Below are 19,682 nucleotides of genomic sequence, written 5' to 3'. Positions count from 1 at the left end.
TTTCAAATTCTGACAATGTGCGTTACTTTGAAGGTACAAAGCGTTGCAAACTAACAACGGCTAGATAAAAAATGAAAATGATTTTTGTAACTATTTCCTGCGAATAAATCACGTTATATTCTTATTTATACCTTACTTATATATATAATCAAGTAATTCATCTAATCGTAACATGCTTTTATCTTGAAGGGCCAAGATTCCCTTGTTTAATTATAAAGGGTGAAAGGGTACCTTTGTTACAATATATACCAAATTCAGTTCTCTCGTTCGCGGGAAGTTCAATGCCTTGACGGTTATAAATTAAACCGTGCGTATTTCCGGGGAATAAAAGACTAAAAGTGGAATGATTTTTTCCCACCGTTGTAAATTCCATACTGCTGGATTTTTCCCCCTCTCTTTTATTCCCTATTAAAATATCTCGATCGTTAGTCCCAAGTTCCTTGTTCGTATTGACCTTGCAGCAATCATGTAGCAAACAAGTAGAAAGCCAGTCACAGCAAATTGCCATTCCTCGATTAAACGAGGCGCGGCATCAGTTTCGCACTTCCGTAATTCGAGAACTAATCGATTGGTAATCGGTTACGTCAATAGAATTTTATTATCGTGAGATACGGCAATGTTGTAATATTGTCATGTCACAGAAATAGACGTGAGCGAAGATTTGTCTCAGAAAAATTGTTATTCGTTATTTATTTCAATTTTTGAGCATTTTTGAGAAACGTTTTTCTAGAGTCACCAATTTTCTAGATTCACAGTTTAAATTAAAAATTTGCACCTCATATTTCGCTTCAATTATAATACGAATTTGAAAATTTCAAGTTTCTAAGCGGCTGTCGCATTCAAATCCGTTCAACATAAAAATGATTCATTTATTATTTATTCACTTCAAAGCAAAAAAAAAAAAGCAGAACACGTAAGAAAAGATCTGGTTTAATTTCACCGTCGCATCGATGTTGTCGTATGTGATATATTTTTTTCTCATCAACTTTCCGCAATTGCTTGATACGTTATAACGCTCCAGCGTTGAATCCGCGTAACTTTGACCCACATTTAAATTTTCCTTGCCACCGGTTTTTTTTCTATTTTGTTTTGTTTTTTATTACTGTTTTTTTTTTTTTTTTTTCATTGTTACCGAATAAGGCATCGTTGCACAGCAATTAAGACTTCATCTCGAATTGCGAGGAGACAGCTTGCGGGAACGCAATTAGGTCGGAATCAGGATAAGCGAGGTCGAAAGCTTTCGGTGAAAAGCTCTCCTTTTCTCTATTTGCCAGCCCATCCATCGCTGCAGAGTCAAGGACTACTGCTCAGGTCTCGGAGGAAAAGAGGAAGAGAGAGAGAGAGAGAGAAAGAGAGAGGGGGGAGAGAGAGAGAGAGAGATGGAGGCTCCAACTAACGTACATTTCTTAAATTAATTTCCATTTGCTGTGTACAAGGTACAGTGGCTCAAAGCACGCGACTACGACTTCCACCTTTTACAATGGAGCCAATTCAACCGAGCAGCCCTCGCCTCGTCACTTGGAAAGAAATTATATGCGCGCTCACATACTGCGGATGTGGATTTAAGGGCCAACGCATTCGGAACAAAGGAACTACTCGTTGCGGGTACGCTTCGCTCGGTTTTATACTCTACATTCTGCCCTCTGATTAGCCTCGCGTATTGTGTTTTGTTCCTTTCCTTATTTTTAGCTTACGAAAAATATGCGGAGAATCCAATAAAAATATTACGTGTAAATAACTGCTCGATTTAACGATTCGATAATGAAAAATAAAAAGGAAATCAGCTCGGATCAAATTTGTTGCAGGTTTTTTTACGGTCTTTTTGACGCATCTATAATTCGAAAATGAAGCCATGAAAATGGTTTAAATTGTATTCAAAATTATGAGAGAATAATTTTGCTAAATTTGTATTGGATAAAAATTTGTTTCTTCGATTTGTAAATTTGGCAGAATTTACGGAGATAATTTAAAATTCAGATTACCTTCGAAAAAGTGGTAATATTTGTTTTCCTCCGCGGATTCAAACACTGTTGTAATTAAATTTCAAACGCAACTGCATTGGCATGAAAAAAAAGGATTCTCAAAAAATATGGATTAGTCCGATTTTCTTGCTATTCGAAAAGAGACAGTTGTCATCAATTTTGACAATTGTACTGAACAATATAAACGAAATGTGACTCGAACGTATTAAAACTTGTATACGACGTTGATTAATGCAATTTGGCTTAATTATGGATAAAACATCCGGACGAGTTTATAAAGTTCAGAACGAAAATATAGTTTTTCTTTCTTATTTTGCTATGATACATAAAACGCGATATTAATGATCGACGTGCTCATCTGCTAGCCTCCGGTTACGCCCACGTTTCCCTTATACTTGAATTTTCTACGTTGTAAACAATTTATGCCCTGGAAGTTACCTTGTTCCTGCATCTCCTCTTCCGCAGGTGTAAAGTAACCTTTAAGGTCTTTAAGTTCACTGCGCAAGCGAGCTTCGATTTGATACGTGTACAAATAACGATTACGGCAACGTTCGCTCAATATACTTTTTGTAATACGTTGTATTTCCTTTTTTCACTGTATTTTGATTTGTATTTTGTTATTCGTCACAAATTGAGGTTGCGAAACCCCGAAAGTTAACGAAATTTTTTAACTAGGTTCAACGGTGCGATAAATTGACGTAGAATATCAAAAATTTCACATGAACTTTCAATCGACTTGATGTTTACTTCACATTTTTGCGATTCGGGTACACCAATTGTAAATCTACTGCCTAATTCCGTCGTTTGAAAATCACGATTGGGTTAGAATGGTGTGAAAAGTGCTCGAAAATAATCTTTTATCTAGCAATGCTGAAGCTACGAGGTTTCACGCGATCATGGCAGCTGAGTGGTAAGAGATCAGAACAAAAGGCTTCTCACTATATATATTCGATGTAAATTCAAGTCTTTCGGTTGAGCCTCGGTGATCCAATTGTCTAGAACTCGATTTTCCTTCGGATGAAAATATACCTTGGGGATTTGGTTTATATATTTGATGGCAGGGAAATCAGACTTGCAGATATCGTCTTCCGCTGGATTGCAAATTCGATTTATGAGGAATGATGACACCTTTCGAAGACCAGAGACTGCCACGATGATTGCATAATATTCTGTAGGTTCAATTCGATATTCGCACAACTCATACTTTTATCCGAAATATAATAATGCTTCACAGAAAATGAGTTATGCATATCGTATTCCAAACGATTTCTCAAGATCAATTCCGGTTTTGCAAATCTTAAATCTGTGTAATACGTTTGCATAATTTATTTCACATACATAGACGAAGGATATTTGCATAATTTTTATCTCTCCTCGCGAACGAAAATGTTGCTTTCCATGAATGGAATTGATTATTTTTCAAGGATAACTTCGCCAAGATTTACAACAAAATCAACGAAAAGATTATACATTTTGTAATCCTTCATTTTCCGCATTAGGTTTGCAAGAATTGAAAATTTTTCTGTCAAACCAAATATGAATAACTCTGAAATCACGTACGAAAGTTGCCCAAATTCTTTTTGTACAAAATTATTGCCCAGAGTCGTCTCCAGGGTAATTTAGAAAAGGCATTAGAAGAATAAAAAGGTACAAACATATTACTAAATTTTTTTCAGAAAAACTTCCAAGTCAGCGATTTTTAATCGAATTCTACCTCAGAACTATAATCGAAAAATTTCCACGAGTAATTTATTGCGATACCAACATTTTCACAATAAATTTGCAAAAGTATAAACCGTACAGTAAAACCAAAACACGAAAAAAAAAAAATGTTTCTCTTTGTAAAATTTTCTCAAACCCTATAAGCAACAGTTTGGAAAAAAATATTTCTCGCTTCTGAACATGGTGGTTGTGTCGATGCTTTTTGAGGTCATCTTTAGTTCGCGTAAAGTGAACAGTGTCCCATAGAAACTTTCTCCGTTGTAAGCAGCTGTTTCTCTCGCATGCCTGTACGTATGTATATGTATACACATATATACACGTGTGTTCGAAACCGCAAAACGTGGCAGGCAGATATATCCTCAATTTGCTCGTGCGGCGTTGTGTCACGATCAGATATCTGTGTCAGTTAACAGATGAAGAAAATTGCGAGATGAGCCCGAAGCCCCTCGGGGTGGCCGCCGTTACGTCATATCCCACGATGCTGACTGCAGAAGAAGTTACATCCCACGTCCGGACACAGTTGCTGCTGCTTTTGCTATTGCTGCCAGCATCGCTGGGTAAGACAGACAGAGAGAGAGAGAGAGAGAGATTTGTTCCATTTATCAATAATTTTACGAGAAAACTGTAATTGCTCATCGCAGTAATTTGACTCATCGTGTTAATTTCGCACCGTTTTGCGTCTTTCGGCGAGAAATTATTATCACACGGATTCCCCGCAGACGCGACAAAGTTCTCGTATGGACGTCACACTCGTGTTTAATGCATTCAGGAATATTTAGAAATTCTAATTTCCTTCACACCTCAAGTGTGTTAAGTCGCTGTACGTCTGTTTGGAGAAAGTAGATACGAGATCTCGCGTAAGATTATGAAAAAATCGTGTGGCACATCCGAGGTATTGTTTATTACCGATAATTGTCGAAATAACCGCGGGGCGAAATATTTTTGGATCAGTTTTTAATTGTTTTCTTTTTTGAAACATTGCAACTATCGATTCCCTTCGAGCGACAAAATTTTTCACAGTTTCGACTGTGATCGGGATTTTAAAAAAATTATGTGATTACAAAAGTGCTCTTGGATTAGTATCGGAAAATACACAGTTTCTGATGCATTTTTGCCAGTTATCAGAAAACTATATTCTACAATCAAAGAAAGCAATTCTTACGGAATGTTTCAATTCTCGTGCTTGATTGTCGCAATTCTTGTTTAAAAAATTGATAATCGATTGTAAAAAATCCGTTGTTATGACACATGTTCTAAATATCATTCCAGGATAGAAACGTTGACTAATAAAATTAAATGAATAAACATCGAACCTGAATAATAAATTATGATGTTACTCATTCCATCGCATTCGATGTGGAATTTTCAATTTATGGAGAATATTTATCTCGGCTTATGGAGGCAGAAGAGGAATATGGATGCAGCGGGTGCAGTTTGAGTATGTAAATCGTTAGTTAAATTCTTGGAATGTCGGATAGACGTAGACTCGCGTCGCGAGTTACACCATTTCACCAATTTGAAAATCAAATCTCTGAAAGCGGGTACCGGGCGCTGCCTTGGCGATAACCCACATTCGCCGAGTTAAAAACAAAAGGCACTTCTCGCGGTATATTTGCAAGTCAGATTGCGAAAAAAAGAGTTTCAAAACTAAATCGAACCTAACGAGAATCGGCCCGCAGACTTTTCGCCAGATTAGGCGAATGACCGTGTTATGCAGGTTTTTGCCACGTGAAGAATTGATAATTCCGAAGCACTTTAAGCGGACGACAATCGTCCAACGCCAGATGAGGACGTGGGTCGAACGATTACACCGATGCTGATCGACGAGTGAAGTGTATCTCATTTAGCATAATTACGTTAATGACCTCAGTCATCGTCCCAATTCCGATCGCTGGCTGCGGAGAATTACACGAGATTGATCTGATGTAACGCACTGCTGTAACTGCTCGTCGTATGGTTATGATATTCCATTTGGGAATTACGTTGTCAGAGATTCGTGAACTTCCAGCAGGCCAGCTTGGCAAACGTCTTTTGAGATAGTAAATACAAAGCGTGGTAATCATTTTATTTGGAATGCAAAAATACTTGACAAAACTTGTGCTTGAATCACTTTTTATTTCAAATATGATGTTGAATTGTACATTTGTTCGTAATTTATAGATGCTTGAAATCGAAAATTCGGAATTCGTTTTCGCATTTCAAATACACAATGTTACAAGCATCCAGAATATTCCATTCCGATCTATCGGCAGATCGGTGATTCATATCTCGATCGATTAAACTGCAAATGAAACAAACGGCCATGAATTCATCCTCCGAGAATTAAACTAATGGCAGGTAAGCAATAATCATTGGCTCAAAGGCTTCCCACTTGTTCCATTCAACGTCCTTTCACGAGTCGTTCAAATATGGTCCAATGAAATTCGTGAACTATATTTGAGCAAATGAATTTTCTATAAACGCAATCTGAAACCAATAAAAATTCAGGTCTACATCTTTGTCACGAATTCTAATTTCTTTGTAAGAATTTTCGCAAGAATGCGTGTTACCAACCAAAGAACAAAAAAACATTGAAAAGTAGGAAAGGATCACGATAAGTTTATATAAAAAAGTGAAAACAAAAACACTGTGATGAGATTCAAAAATTTGTCAGAGAATTTTACGCATGCTCTGTTCGAAATGTGTTTTGCAAATTAACTAATCAGGGCTGCGGTCAGCTTTGTCTACTCTTTCTCTATCATGGCTTTCGCTTTTCACTCGGGTTCTTTTTAAGAGATGCAATGTCGCGCCAAGGTCAGACGCTCATAGTTCGAGATCGACAGGATTCACAGTCTAGCTTACAATTAATTGATTGTTCTGTGAAAATGGCGAACAATGGTCCATGAAAAATACCGTGTGGGTATACAGGTTCTAAACTTTTCTATATCCGTCACATTTCAACGAATCGACTGTACTTAATACAGTAAAATACATCGCAAAGCATTAATTTTCCGGTAAAATCTGAGTAGATTTTGAGTAAAATATTTGACGACAGATCGATGAATCGCGTAAAAGTTTGAATATTTTGTGAATAAAATTTATGGAACATCGACGAGTCACCTAGATTTGCACGATGAATAAGTGACGAGAAAATGAATTTGAATAAACTGTCGTTGTGAAGCGAACAAAAGCAATCGCGAGGCGTGCATGCGAAACCATTTCAGGCGCAATAAGTTGTGCCTTGCAAATATTTAACTGCGAAAATAAGGCAGGTCTGTTGGGTGGGAAAAATCAATACGATAACCAGCAATCTACGCGTCAAGGAAAGTTCCCGCAAACTAATGTTGTCAGGCGATCCGTAATACATACTTGCAAATCTATCTCTTAGACTTGAAGAAAATCAAATCCCTGCATACTCGAAAGCAAGTTTTTGTCTTACATTATCGTGAAATTGTTTTGTCGATATCTTGAAATATAAGAATTTATCAAATTCAAGTTACGTGCAAAATTAGATTTCTAATAAGATGAAACATTTTATTGTTGGATTTTGCACAAACGAGGAGTTGACGAACGAAAAGGTATAAAAATTATTTTCAAAGTTTTGTGAATTCCTTCCAAAGAAATTCCCGTTTCCCACGTTCCAAGAAAATGTGTCGTTGTTTAGACGGGGTGGTAAAATAAGTTGGGAAAAAATTTCCTTTTTCCGTCTTCGGACAAAGTTTAAAGAATGTTGTACAAGGAAAAAAAAAATAAAAAAAAGAAAAGAAATGGCGGTGAATGGTTTCGTAAGTTATAGGTATCTGAACGAACTTTGAGAAAGTTTACAAATTGTGTCTATTCAACGAAAACTGTCGAAATTCTTCTCTGCGAGTTTCCGAACTAAATATGTACGTGCAATTTGTCCTTCGTACATTTTTACAGTTCCGTAATATTATCGTCTTCTTGATTCAACAAGCGATGACGGCAAGCAAATCAGCAGAATACTCGAAATTGGGTGAAAATAAAGTAAAAAAAATATGAACAAAAAATCGAATTATTCGACAATAGAGTTACAAAACTTTTGTTTATAAAGTACAAATTCTGAATTAACCGTAAAAGCTTGTAAGAACCGTATTTCAATCTTTTCAACAGCTCGATCAGCGTTGTATTTGCGCTTATTGAACCTCGTTTTATCACGTTTTTGCATTTCAACGCACACTCGTGACTCTGCTGACGTTTCCTTTTTTTCATCACATTTTCTCCGATCGTGTTAATTGAACAACAAACACCCGTCGCTGAGAAAATCCGATGGGAGAGGCGATAATTTGAAGTAGAGGGGTAACCTTCGCAATCCGTCGATAAAAGCGCGTAGTGTCAGTGGCTGAATACCGAATTTAATATAAGCTCCCCCCCCCCCCAGCGCTCTCTCTCTCTCTCTCTCACCCTGGATGGCGTTCCTGGATCCATTTACCACCGACCGCAGAACCGCGTGGTTCGATAATAATACAGGCAATCGTTGATACATCGAGGCGGGGGCGAATGGAAGGAAGAGGCGGGTCAATTGTGCTCGCAAAACCTTTCGCCGCTTTGTTACCCACGAATGTAGGCACCCACCTTCTAAGGTTTCTCGGAGCTTGCGAGGCGAGGGTCGGACGAAATTAAAGCCTCCTATGTTGCCTCGGAAAACAAAGGCATGCCGAGTTTCTTGAGGGACCTGTTAGCCGATTGGATAACTCCGTGCTACGTGGGGTTGAAGCTAAACCTGTTTAACGATGCCTCCTCACTCCTTGTCTCGGATCCAACTTCACCTAGAACACTTTATCCCTCTAACCGGCGACTCAAAATATTTGTTAAGCCCCGGGGACGAGTGGAAAAAACTAAAACCTGAGCAAGAAACGATTTTCTATTCGTTACGGGGATCCGTGCTTACGAGTTACCAAACGAACCTGTTTTTGCAAAGAAGGCTTGCCAAGTCAGTCCTTTAGCGGATCATTAATGCACTCGTGTTAAACCAAACTTTCGTTTAAATACAGCTTTTTTTTTGTTCCTCGGCGAGCTGGCTTTGCTCGTTCTTATTGCAACCTATTGCTGCAGCAAAAAATAACGGCTTTGCTACACGGCCGGATTTTGCGACAGCTCAACTGACTCCAAAATGGCCAACTGCGTTTGGAATTTAACCGAAATCGAGAAAACAGGGTCCGAAAAATGATCCAGCGATTTTGGAATCGTGATAGCGCTGATTGGTTCCTGTGGGAAAGATTAGTTCGACATTTTTTAATCGAAAAATATTTTTCTGCCTCCCTTACTGACTCGGTGAATAATGCGTAGGATTGAAAACGATGTGACGATATTCAACCGAAACAAGTTTCGTTGAATTAAGCCAGAATAAATTTACCAAAGAGCTAAGATGATGTTACTCGAAAAAATTAATAACCCTGAAAACAATTTGTTTTTTTCTTATCAACTAAAACACTCTACGATAAGGGTTGAAATTAAACGGGCCTTCATGTGCAGTATTTTCCAAGAAAGTTAATTTATACTTCGTTATTTATTTCTTCATACCATGCTAGACATAATTCCAAGAAATGACGCAGCAATTCGAACGAGGACAGAATTTTTGGAACATCTTACATTCTTGCATTATTCAGCAAATAAAGTTCCCGGACATCGGTCAGCTTTTTCGAAAGTCGCCTGAATTTGATAATAACCAACAAATTGAAATATGGCGGAACAGCGAACTGTTGTGATAACGATCGCCCGTAACCGCGGCTAATCGAATTGCGCATCGTAGATTAAGAATGTACGTGTAGCTGTGTCATGGTGTGCGAACGAATAATACCTTCTAATAATTAAGATCGTACAAGTTGAAATAAGTAAACAACAGACCGAACGGACCGACGACGAGAGGTCAGACGACAGAGAGCGAATCAGTGCGTAAACGAATGCGAAAGTGTTCGGCCGTAAGTGCGCGTCTCGTAAGAAAGTAGAAGGAATAAAATACGTTGTATTTAATATAAAGTTGAATAATTTGTTAGTATATATCGTTGGGTGCGGCCCTTGTGAGTGATTTTTGTCGCGTAGTCCCCTGAAAATTTGTTTAACAAATCTCTCTTCGACTTCCCATCAGCCTCAGTTGCCCCCAGTTCTCTCCTGACGAATATGAAACTTTAACAAAGGTAGAAATACGATTCACTTCAGTTTTGTGTGATGCCGAATTCCAATACTGCAAGCAGGCACTCGGAGCAGCATGATTCGAAATGGAAAAAGCAGCGGTCTGTGGGAAGGTGAGTGCCTGACAAACAGTGAATTACGAATGTATCAGCAGGGGACGTGCCCTTACTGCGAAGCGATTTTTTCCCTCTTTGGTACACAAAAAGATCGAGAGAGAAAAGCCGAGATAAAAATAGTCGAATTTATGTCGTGGCTCGTTTCACGGTCGTTTGCGAAAAGCTTCGCGGGACTCCCGACCTCGAAATTCTGGATTTCCTGGCGTTACTTTCCTCTTGTGTACATTGCGAGTTTGAGCTTTTCGCCCGGTTATGAAACCCGCATTTCTCGATAGCTCGTGGGATAAACGTTTTCTTCTTTATTTTCTTTCTGCCTAATCGCCGGACCAATATCTTCATCTTATGTACCCAACTCTCGCAACGTTCGCAGATCAGCTTCGAGATATCTGAAGTTTAAACTTTTGCCGAATTGAAAAAATGGAGACTGAATTGCGTTGTGATTTTTTACCGAAAAAGGAGGTGTCAAAAAGTTTTTCAAACCAATTATTCGTACTAGTTGAAGTTTGTGGGTCCTAAGCAATTTTGATATTACATAATTGGACAAAAAATATTGTAGTATTAACTCGGTTTATTTTCCAGCTAGATTATAATACATGATCAAATATCCTACGTTACATTTCAGTTATTTAGAGTTCACACACTCTTTAAAAAAAAAAAAAAAAAACAATCCTTGTTCTGTACTTCTAGTTTTTTTCTAAATTGTTCGGAAAATCAAGTGGCATTAAAATATCTTTAGGAAAAAATCAGGCGTCATAGTTTTCACTCAAACGCCTTTGTTTCTGAACGAGTTATAGACCCTGATATTGAAATAAGACCGAGGATAATGTTCGCTTGTCCATTTTCGTGCGAAATATAACGAGATATTCTTGGTGATAGACGAGCTGAAATGGTATTCCAAATAGCCAATTTGTTTGAATGCCCATGAACAATGAGAATTGTGTCGGAGAAGATAAATGCCAAGGTGACCGAATTTGCGCACATCGCATTTATCGACGCAAAATCGTGCTGCCCGTTTAAAACGAAACTGACAATGATAACAATGGAAAGCATTATGGAAGAGTATTCAATCAGACGAGTTGTTTTTCTTCGCATCGACGTAATTCTGAAACTGTTACGCTTCTCCGACTGCTCTGTCTGCACCTGACAGGTAGAATTGTTCGCAGGCGAATTTATATTCGGTTCATACGTTTCAAACGCGACGATACAACATTATGTAAAATTGTATCCGCATAATATTATGTCATTTCATTAGGTCGAATTCGAGATGTAGCTTTTCCGGGAGATTCGGATATTCGTCGCAGTGTTTCAAAGGTTCCAATTAGTAACGAGAAGCTTCTAGAAATCGATTCTGCAGTAAAAAGTTTTCGAGTCTTAGATCCGCCGAAAAATTTAAACCCTTTGTTATTTCGGAAAAAGCTCGAATTTGCAATTGTTTTATACCCAATATACGTTTATTTTACAGTTTCAACGCACGTTAATTAACCCGCATCAAGAGTTTAGAACTGTTTCAGCACAAATAACGATTAATAACGATCAGACCACGATTGCTTTTATTCGCTTTTCTCGGCATTCCGAAAAAGGCAGTCACGTCGAATGAAAACAACGTAATTCGAGTATGAATGATACGCTTTGCGAATGAAATTTCGCGCAAAGTCAGCGCAGGGTTCTTGGCGGTGGTGTTATCTTGGCATAATTGCAAAATGAACGAAGAGCCCGAGGTCATTTCACGGTATTAAGTCGCGTTAGCGAAGGCTTACCCAATTTGCGAGAATTCGCAACTTACAATTAGCAGCAGCTCGCCCCGCTCCGCGTGCAGTCAATGAACGAGCCGCAATTGAAATTCTAGATCCTACCAGCGATTAGAGTCAGCTTCGTCGTTGGGCCTCCAGCCACCTTTGCAAAACTCAATTAACCGCGGTTAAAGGTGATGCCAAATTACGTACTTAACCTTCCAGCCACCCCAATACGCCTAAGAATTACCATTTGTATCATTGATTTGAGAGAAAATGTATAAATCTGTCGGCGTAGAATCGAATTAGCCTCAATACTTGAAAATTGGATAAACAATGCGGTTTTCGGATTACCTCGTTTTTTATTCAATTGAAGAATCGTTAAATACGGACGATTGATGATAATTAATGGAGATATCGCAATTTTTCTAGCTATTTTTTTTTTCTTCAATTATGTTGTTTACGTTTATTCTGACACGATTCAACTTTTTATTAATCCACTTTTCGACTCCATAAATATTATAAGGACTATTATACGTATCTAAGAATACATTGAACACAATCAACTCAAATAGGAAGGAAAAATTTACTTTCTTTCTTTCTTAATCGTTGTTATATTTCATCGTTAATTGAAATATTATACATATTTTCGGAAATATTTCGTGATTTGAGTAACATGTTTCCTGAATAACAAAACTTTAATTCCAAGCACAATATATTGGTTTCGAGTTCTTCTTAATAAGCTGAACTTGGGGGGAAAAAAATGGACTTTGGTTGAAATTCATCAACGATGATTTTAGTTTTGAATATCTATGTAACGCAATGCTTAGGATTTGCGGGAAATTTCCGTCATAGCGGGAGAGAGAGAGAGAGAGATAGAAGAATCGCATGTAAATTGTGATTCCCGAAACACGGCAACCCTTTCCAATTTAAAATACAATTAGTGGTGCAAATAGGTCCGAGAGCCAATCCACGGGCTCGCTGATAGGCAGGAGCTTCGCTCGCAGCGCCGAGGCGATCCACTTAATGAATACGTAGCATTAATCAACGCTTGCCTCGGCACTCTGTGATAGCGAAATTAACAATTAGTGAATGTTGAATGAGATCCTGAATTACCTCTCCGGTCGGTACTTGCGGGATAGGAAGGAAAAACCCGAGGGCGAAAAGGGAAACAACATTTTTCCAACGTCGCATTTTATGTACACTGCAAATAATACAAAAATTACACTCATTCTCTGTGAAAACACTGCAAATGCAAATGTCGAGCGAGTCGAATGTTCCAAAGTTTCAACACTTTCAACGATTTGAGATTCATTCATTCCTGCGTCGAATCAGGAGTAAAAGGAAACATAAAGACCTTGATTTTCTAAATGAACTCGACAATCAATGCGAAAAAATATCATTCGGGTGAATTTTTATTCGGTCTAAACGAAGATTTGTTTATAATTAACCAGAACTTTGTTCGACGATCGTTCTTTTTGGTGTCTCCATATCCATAAGAAGAAAATGATAGAGAGAATTCGATGAGTCAAATTTGCAGAGGTTGGAGGGAAAAAAAAAACGATTTGTCGTTAATATTTTGCTCGATAGAAAATTGGCTGTTATTCTTCTTACCGACAGAACTTTACAATCACGCAATTATTCATGCGATCGAACGAAACTCAAGTTACGAAGCAGAATTGTCAGATTCGATCAAGCCGGACTGTCTTTTTCGATTCAACGATGAGAGCACAAAGCTATTACCGAACTTCACGGGCGAAAATCAGCGACACGAACGGAGTTTTCAAACTCGAATGAAGCCGATCTCGGGTAATTGACTGTAAGAACCAATAACCGTTGTTGTGTAAAATCACAAGTGCATATATAAAGACATCTTTCTCTTGGTGAAAATAAAAGGATCCCTTTGAGCTTTCGTTGAAGGATCGATCTTTTCACTGATTTCAAAGCATTGCCTCTCTTTTTGTACAGAATGTGTTCAAAAAACTGTAGTAAAAAAAAAAAAATTCTATCAAAATATACACATCTTTTTCATGCAGGATAATATTCGTGAGAAAAAATGCGTTTCAACTTGTTTCACTTCGAGATCGGAATTCTTATCGAGAGTATAGAAATATTTCAATACGAATTTATCGAACAATTAATTCATAATCATAACTGAATTTCGTTTACAATGATGTAAGATAAAAATATATTTGTGGCTAAAGGGAAAAACAATTCTCATTCAAATCACTTGGATATATTTCCGGCATATTCCAGCAGGGAATTTTGATTATTTTCTTCAGGATTAGGGGAAAAAAAGAACTGAATAGCGTTGCCGAGGTTTCACCGAGTGAGGCAGGAACGAGTCTATTAGTTAGAGATTTTCATGTTAACTTTCTCTTCGTTGCAGCCTGCATGGGTGACGCAACGACGATCGTGTGCGTGTACACGCAGATATGCGCAAAGTCGTCCGAAAATGCGTCGTGTCGCATTGTCGTTAATTAAGATTAAGCGGAAATTTTCAATTTCAACAGGTCGTCGAAAAGCGAAGGCTTATATAAGCCCGAATTTCGTACCCGTAATAACAGCATTACGACCCTCGTAAATGCTGCGAGAGTCCGTCGTTCGAACAATCTATTTTTTTTTTTCTCATATTTTTACTTTTCATCACGTTTGGTGATATCAGAAAAGTATTGCTTTCGATGAATCTTTACGTTTTCGAACCTCTAGAATCCGAAAAACAGGTTTTTAGAAAAATCTCGGTCTGTGATGATTTTGGAAACAGTTGGACGAAAAAATTTAACCTCGCAGAATTTTATCATCAAATAATGAGCATGAAAAATTGTCATATCTAGTTTAATTTGAACTTCCGGTTCTACCAGAAATAAATACATTTTCAATGTTTTACCGATGAATACATACTTTTTCCTCCATATCACTTTTTCTAAATAAGCTAAATTTAAAAAAATCTCTAAAAAATAATTTGTACAGTTTTGACTTTGCAGTAATTATTTTTTACCTAATTCTTCTGTCAAAACTCGGCCGTTTTCGAAATCATCGCGGAAGTTTGTCAGACAGATCGACAGGCTGTTTCCTTTTCATGGCGATGAAAGGTATCGTTGAAAACCTCTTTTGCGACTCGCTGGAAAAATTGAATGCCGGAATTTGATTCCGAAGCCATTGGCTAATACATTGAACGTGACATTATCAATCATCGACGTGTGTCGTAATACCTGGAAAATTTCGTTTTTTATACCTATCAGTAAATTTCGGTGAAATAGCTATAGTTGTAATAACAATTTGGATACATTGTTACTATTACAAGAAAATTTGTTGCAAGTTATTGTTAAGAGTGATCATCTTATAGTTATCAATACTACATTTTCTGGGCACTGATTTTCATTTTGTACTTAAAAAGATACATGTTATTCGCTTACGATAAGAAATAGTTACGGTATCGATAGTAAAAAGTTTTCAAAGCGCACCGTTGTTCAAATTTTTTGACACTCATTCTCGTTGGCAGTTGAACCGATAAACAAAGACCTGTTTAATAATTTCAAAAATGGCCAAGTATTTCGCTTCACGTTTTTAGAATCTGTAGTTAACACAAGTTGGACGAAAAATTTAATAAAACGGCAAGCTATAAAAAGAATGGCTTTATACATTCTATTTTGTCATAACCATCAGAATGACGAAAGGAAATTAGAAAAAATTGCACCTAAATCAAAATGAATATTCTTCCATTTCCCTTTAATCTGGAATCCTTGGAAATTGAAATTGATCAATCCGTTTAAGTCTATCGGATATTTGAAATTCCCTGTTTCAGACCATCGAGCAAGCCATGAAAGCTCAGGTTATGCAGTACTTTCATATTATAAATTCTAGAATATATTCTGGGTAATTTGATGTCGTGATATAAAATTGTTCAGGTATAACAGATCATCCATATTCCATGTAACTTTTACGAAAATAATATTGCTTGCAGCACGCCTAGTTTGAGATCGTTTTTCGAGGATGTTCAGAAATATTTATAACAGATAAATATCAAATTCAGACCAATGATCGACAAAAACTTAAAATTGTTCGTAACAAACATCGGAAGTATCAACAATTTTTTGCCATTTTTTAAAATCATTAATGATAAGATTTATGAAACTTGAAAATAATAATTTAACCGAGTAATCGGTAATTGATAATTATTTTAAACAGTGTTTGCAAGAGGATTCTTTGAAATAGTCGAGCCCATCTTTGCTGAATTATTTATTCCATGTAGGATTATAACCTTCGCATCTAAATGTTGATTGATTTACGTATAATTCCATACAGGATTTAAGCCCAGCGTCTGAAAACCAGTCCTTGGCTTCGAGGAAGCGTGTTTCCATAGTAATTGTGGAAAGCTGTTTAACATCCGCGTAAAGTCTGGTAGAAAAAAGCTCGTAGAGGTTGCATCAATTCTGGGGAGCTTTGCGGTGCTTTGAGAGCGCAAATTGCACGACCTGTAAAAGGATCGTGGAAATAATAATTTTTCAAACCGCTAAAAGCACGGCTCAAGTTCTCATTCGGGGGGATTAAACCGGAGCTACATCGTGCCAGCGACCGAACCACAACGGAATTTCATTTCAAATCCTGCGTAAGACGCTCCTTTTTACCACCGATCTTATTCCATCTGTATTAGTAGCTACGCTTTCGGCTCGTACCTTAAAGCCACAGCCTCACGTATCCAGTGTTCAATTTGTGCTTGTCGGATCCAATTTCGCGGTATATTAAGAACGTATTGCCATTGCTTGTACGTAGAAAAATAATAAAAAGGAGAAACGACGAGCCAGAAAGGCGATTTATACAATCATGAAACAGGAGCGAAAAATCTTTAGCTTTAACGAACGAAGTTCAATCATTTACAATTCCAGACGAATAATACTATTGGACGGTATTTCCAACGCCAAAAGCTTATCGTTTGCCTAATTTTGATTGAACGCTATGGCTTCCTTCTTTATTACAGAAGTTCTTCAGAAATCTTATTATCAGATTTACGATAACAATGGTGGTTTTTCCCAATGAATAATAATTTACCTGTGTCTTTAACGAATGTCGGCAAGTGATGAAAATTTGTCCACTTCACATTTGGCAAACACAGGTTTGCTTCTTTCGGGCTTAAAATTTCGAAAAGTAACAGTCGTTTGGCGGTTTGTTTTTATGTTTTTTTTTTTTTTAGCTTTTGTTTTCATTATGTTTTATAAAATTCCAGAGTTCCCCGGAGTGTGACAATAATACATCGAGTGTTACGTTGACAAGGGTTGACGGTGAAACAGCCTCATACATTTTCTGTGAAAATTTGGGAAAAGCCACTGCCGTGGGACGTCGGGGGCAGTAAAGAGGTGAAATAAAAATTGCAGAAGTAGTTTGCAAGGGTGTATTTTCATTTTTTTCACGGTATAATTCCAGCCCTCGACGTAGGGTAGAATGATAAAGGCCCGTCGAAACACGGTCGTGAATGAACTCTCTTAAGTTAGATTAAGAGAAAGAATCGATTAACAAATTTCGAGCATTGTTACCTGTCCCAATTGTGGTGAATAATAATTAAACAACACTCGGACCATGCAATAGTAATAAGTCTGAAAAAATTCGACTGATACAAGCTAATTGTAAGATATCAACGATTTGAGGAAAGCTTTTATAATTAGAACATTTGAAACGGTCGAGTTTTGGTACTTTTGATTATATTAATGGTTTTGGGCTTATTTTGTTCATCACAGAGATCTCTAGAGATCGATTAAAAATTTTTTACAAATAGTGAACACCGAATGGGGTAAAAATAGCCTTGTGTAAGTGTAAGGTAAGGTATAACAGGTGTTCGGCAACAATCGAATTCGCGCTGTTTAACCGTACTAAAATGTAAGATTTATGGCGATTGGAGTAAAATGAGTTCAAAAACCTTTAAATCAATATCAACAACAGCAGAGTTTAATCATTTTGAACGTGCTAATTGCATGAAATCATTTCTGAAGCAGTTCATTCCTTAGCTTCGGGTATTTGAATTTGTTGCGGATTCATTTTCATACCATAATAAGAACGTTTTTTAATACGCGATCACTATGACTGACATAAATAATATAACGGTAGATTTTTCGACGTAGTTTTTCTATTGAAATAAATTAAAAGAGAGAAAAAAAAAAGAAAACGACAAGCTGGTAACTCAAGGGAAAAATATGCGCTCGAGGTAAAATCAATGCAGGATTCTGATGACGTCACTGAAACAGATCATCGCCCTCGAAGGGCGGCAAGGGAGAATATTTCGCCGGTACGAGGGATGAAGGATCGGGCCAATGTTGGAATTAATTTGCTTCGACGTTGGCTAAACGCGAAGTTGAACCAAATTTGTGTGTCGTTGGTCAAACAACGTAAACAGGGACCTGCAGGCGCGGCCCGTAACGACCAACAAAGTTGAAAGCCCGGGAACATCGCATCGCCTCTCCCTGGGACCCAGTTTGTCAACAACTGGTCGCCGAGTAGTATGCATATCCTCCTCGAGTGATTGGTCAACGGCTCTCCCTCGACGGCCGAATGTTAACAAGCCTCTTCGACAAATCAGGGCACAGCATCCGTGATCTGCCCCACGAAGATTCTCGATTCTCGATAAAGGATTTCGCTGATTGAACGAATTGAACGGTTGGTCCTAACCAAAAATTACCAAAAGTAATTAATTATTCTTCCTCACGATTGGTTTTTCTTTTTTACTTATCGATTATTAATCGATGCTTACTGGACTTCCTTCACAAGATCTCAACACTATGAATGAAGTTATAGTCGGATTTAAAATCAATTTAGAGAGCAACAAAAAATCATCTACTCAGACACGCAAGACACTGCGACTTCGTTCAAAATGCGGTGAATTCTCATCCTCAGGCACAAAGATATTTGCTCGAGTGGAAAAATCGCGTGGAAATGTGTCGATTTTTAATTCACTGATTCCAGAAAAAATTCTATTCGTTTTTTTTTTTGATCTTTGTATAAATCCGATTGAAGAAGTTTAGAGTTATAGCAGGTTTGCGTCCTGGCTTAAGATCTTGTGGACTTCGGTATGGTTTATTCATGTTTTTTTTAAGCACTTCGATTTCTCTTTTTTCTGTAAAAAATTTCTCAGCTCGAATGAATCGCCCGGGCAATGAAAAGGATATTGGAATTGACGTATTAACTTTGATACCCAGTAGAGAGAAATTTTCAAGAAAACATGCGTTACTGCGTTTAGTATTGTATAAATGTACGTAATTGAGAAAGAATTGTATTACAGTCTATAACCTTATGTCCTGGGAAAAGGAAAGTACGATTAATGATTATAAGACAAAGTGTGTAAAAATTGTAAGATGAAATCTCAGAATCACAATTCTTAAACCGCACATCATGATTCACTCAAGTTCAAATTCAATATTTAAATCTGAATTGTTGACAACGTTTTTTAAAATCAAAATCATATTACTGGTAAGATTTTTCCAGAGATCAGTGTTCGTATCGTCGATGAGGAGTTTCTCGAAAAATCATCTCAACCAAACGTTCAATAATACGTAAACTTTTTCAACCGTCTAGTTATCGCCAGGTTAATTATATAGACTTTACCGATTTTTGTCGAAAAAAATTCACAGACTATTCGACGATCCGACACGCGTATCTCCGAGCAAAGAATATCCCTGTCAGTGTCCGTATAAATTTTCGTTGGTCAATTTTTTTCCCCAATATTTTTTCCAACAAGATATCTTTGCGGAGATGACAGAAAGTGAGCGAGGACAACGCGTGGCGGTTCTTTAAAGTCCTCAGATCTATTCTCTGGCTTGTCGACACCCTTCGGCCGAGCTGTCATTTTGTCGACATCAATTTGTAGCCACGAAACGCGCTTGCTCAAAAGTTTTCGTTTAGCTTCGAGTCTAGCTCTGCGGAACCCGCTTCTTCGCCGCCTACAGCCACGATGGCCAGATGCGTGGTGCCTCTGACGGCTATTAATATTTCGTCTATTTTCTGCTCCCCAATGTTTA

General features: G+C 37.6%; 1 protein-coding gene across 4 annotated transcripts in view; it reads right to left on the bottom strand.

The window, feature by feature from the left end:
* The window catches only part of brat (brain tumor), a 160,032-nt gene that overhangs the window by 131,087 nt on the left and 9,263 nt on the right, over positions 1-19,682 (bottom strand). The window contains exon 2 of one of the 4 annotated variants that reach the window (XR_011177413.1): positions 5,876-6,170. The exons of the other annotated variants lie outside the window; for them this stretch is intronic. The gene's annotated coding sequence lies outside the window, so the exon portion shown is untranslated. Of the gene's footprint in view, positions 1-5,875; positions 6,171-19,682 lie in introns of those variants that run through there. 4 annotated transcript variants of the gene reach the window in all.

This window comes from Neodiprion pinetum, chromosome 6 (genome assembly GCF_021155775.2).
Source record: "Neodiprion pinetum isolate iyNeoPine1 chromosome 6, iyNeoPine1.2, whole genome shotgun sequence".
Classification (NCBI taxonomy): domain Eukaryota; kingdom Metazoa; phylum Arthropoda; class Insecta; order Hymenoptera; family Diprionidae; genus Neodiprion; species Neodiprion pinetum.
This window is presented reverse-complemented; position numbering and strand designations above follow the sequence as displayed.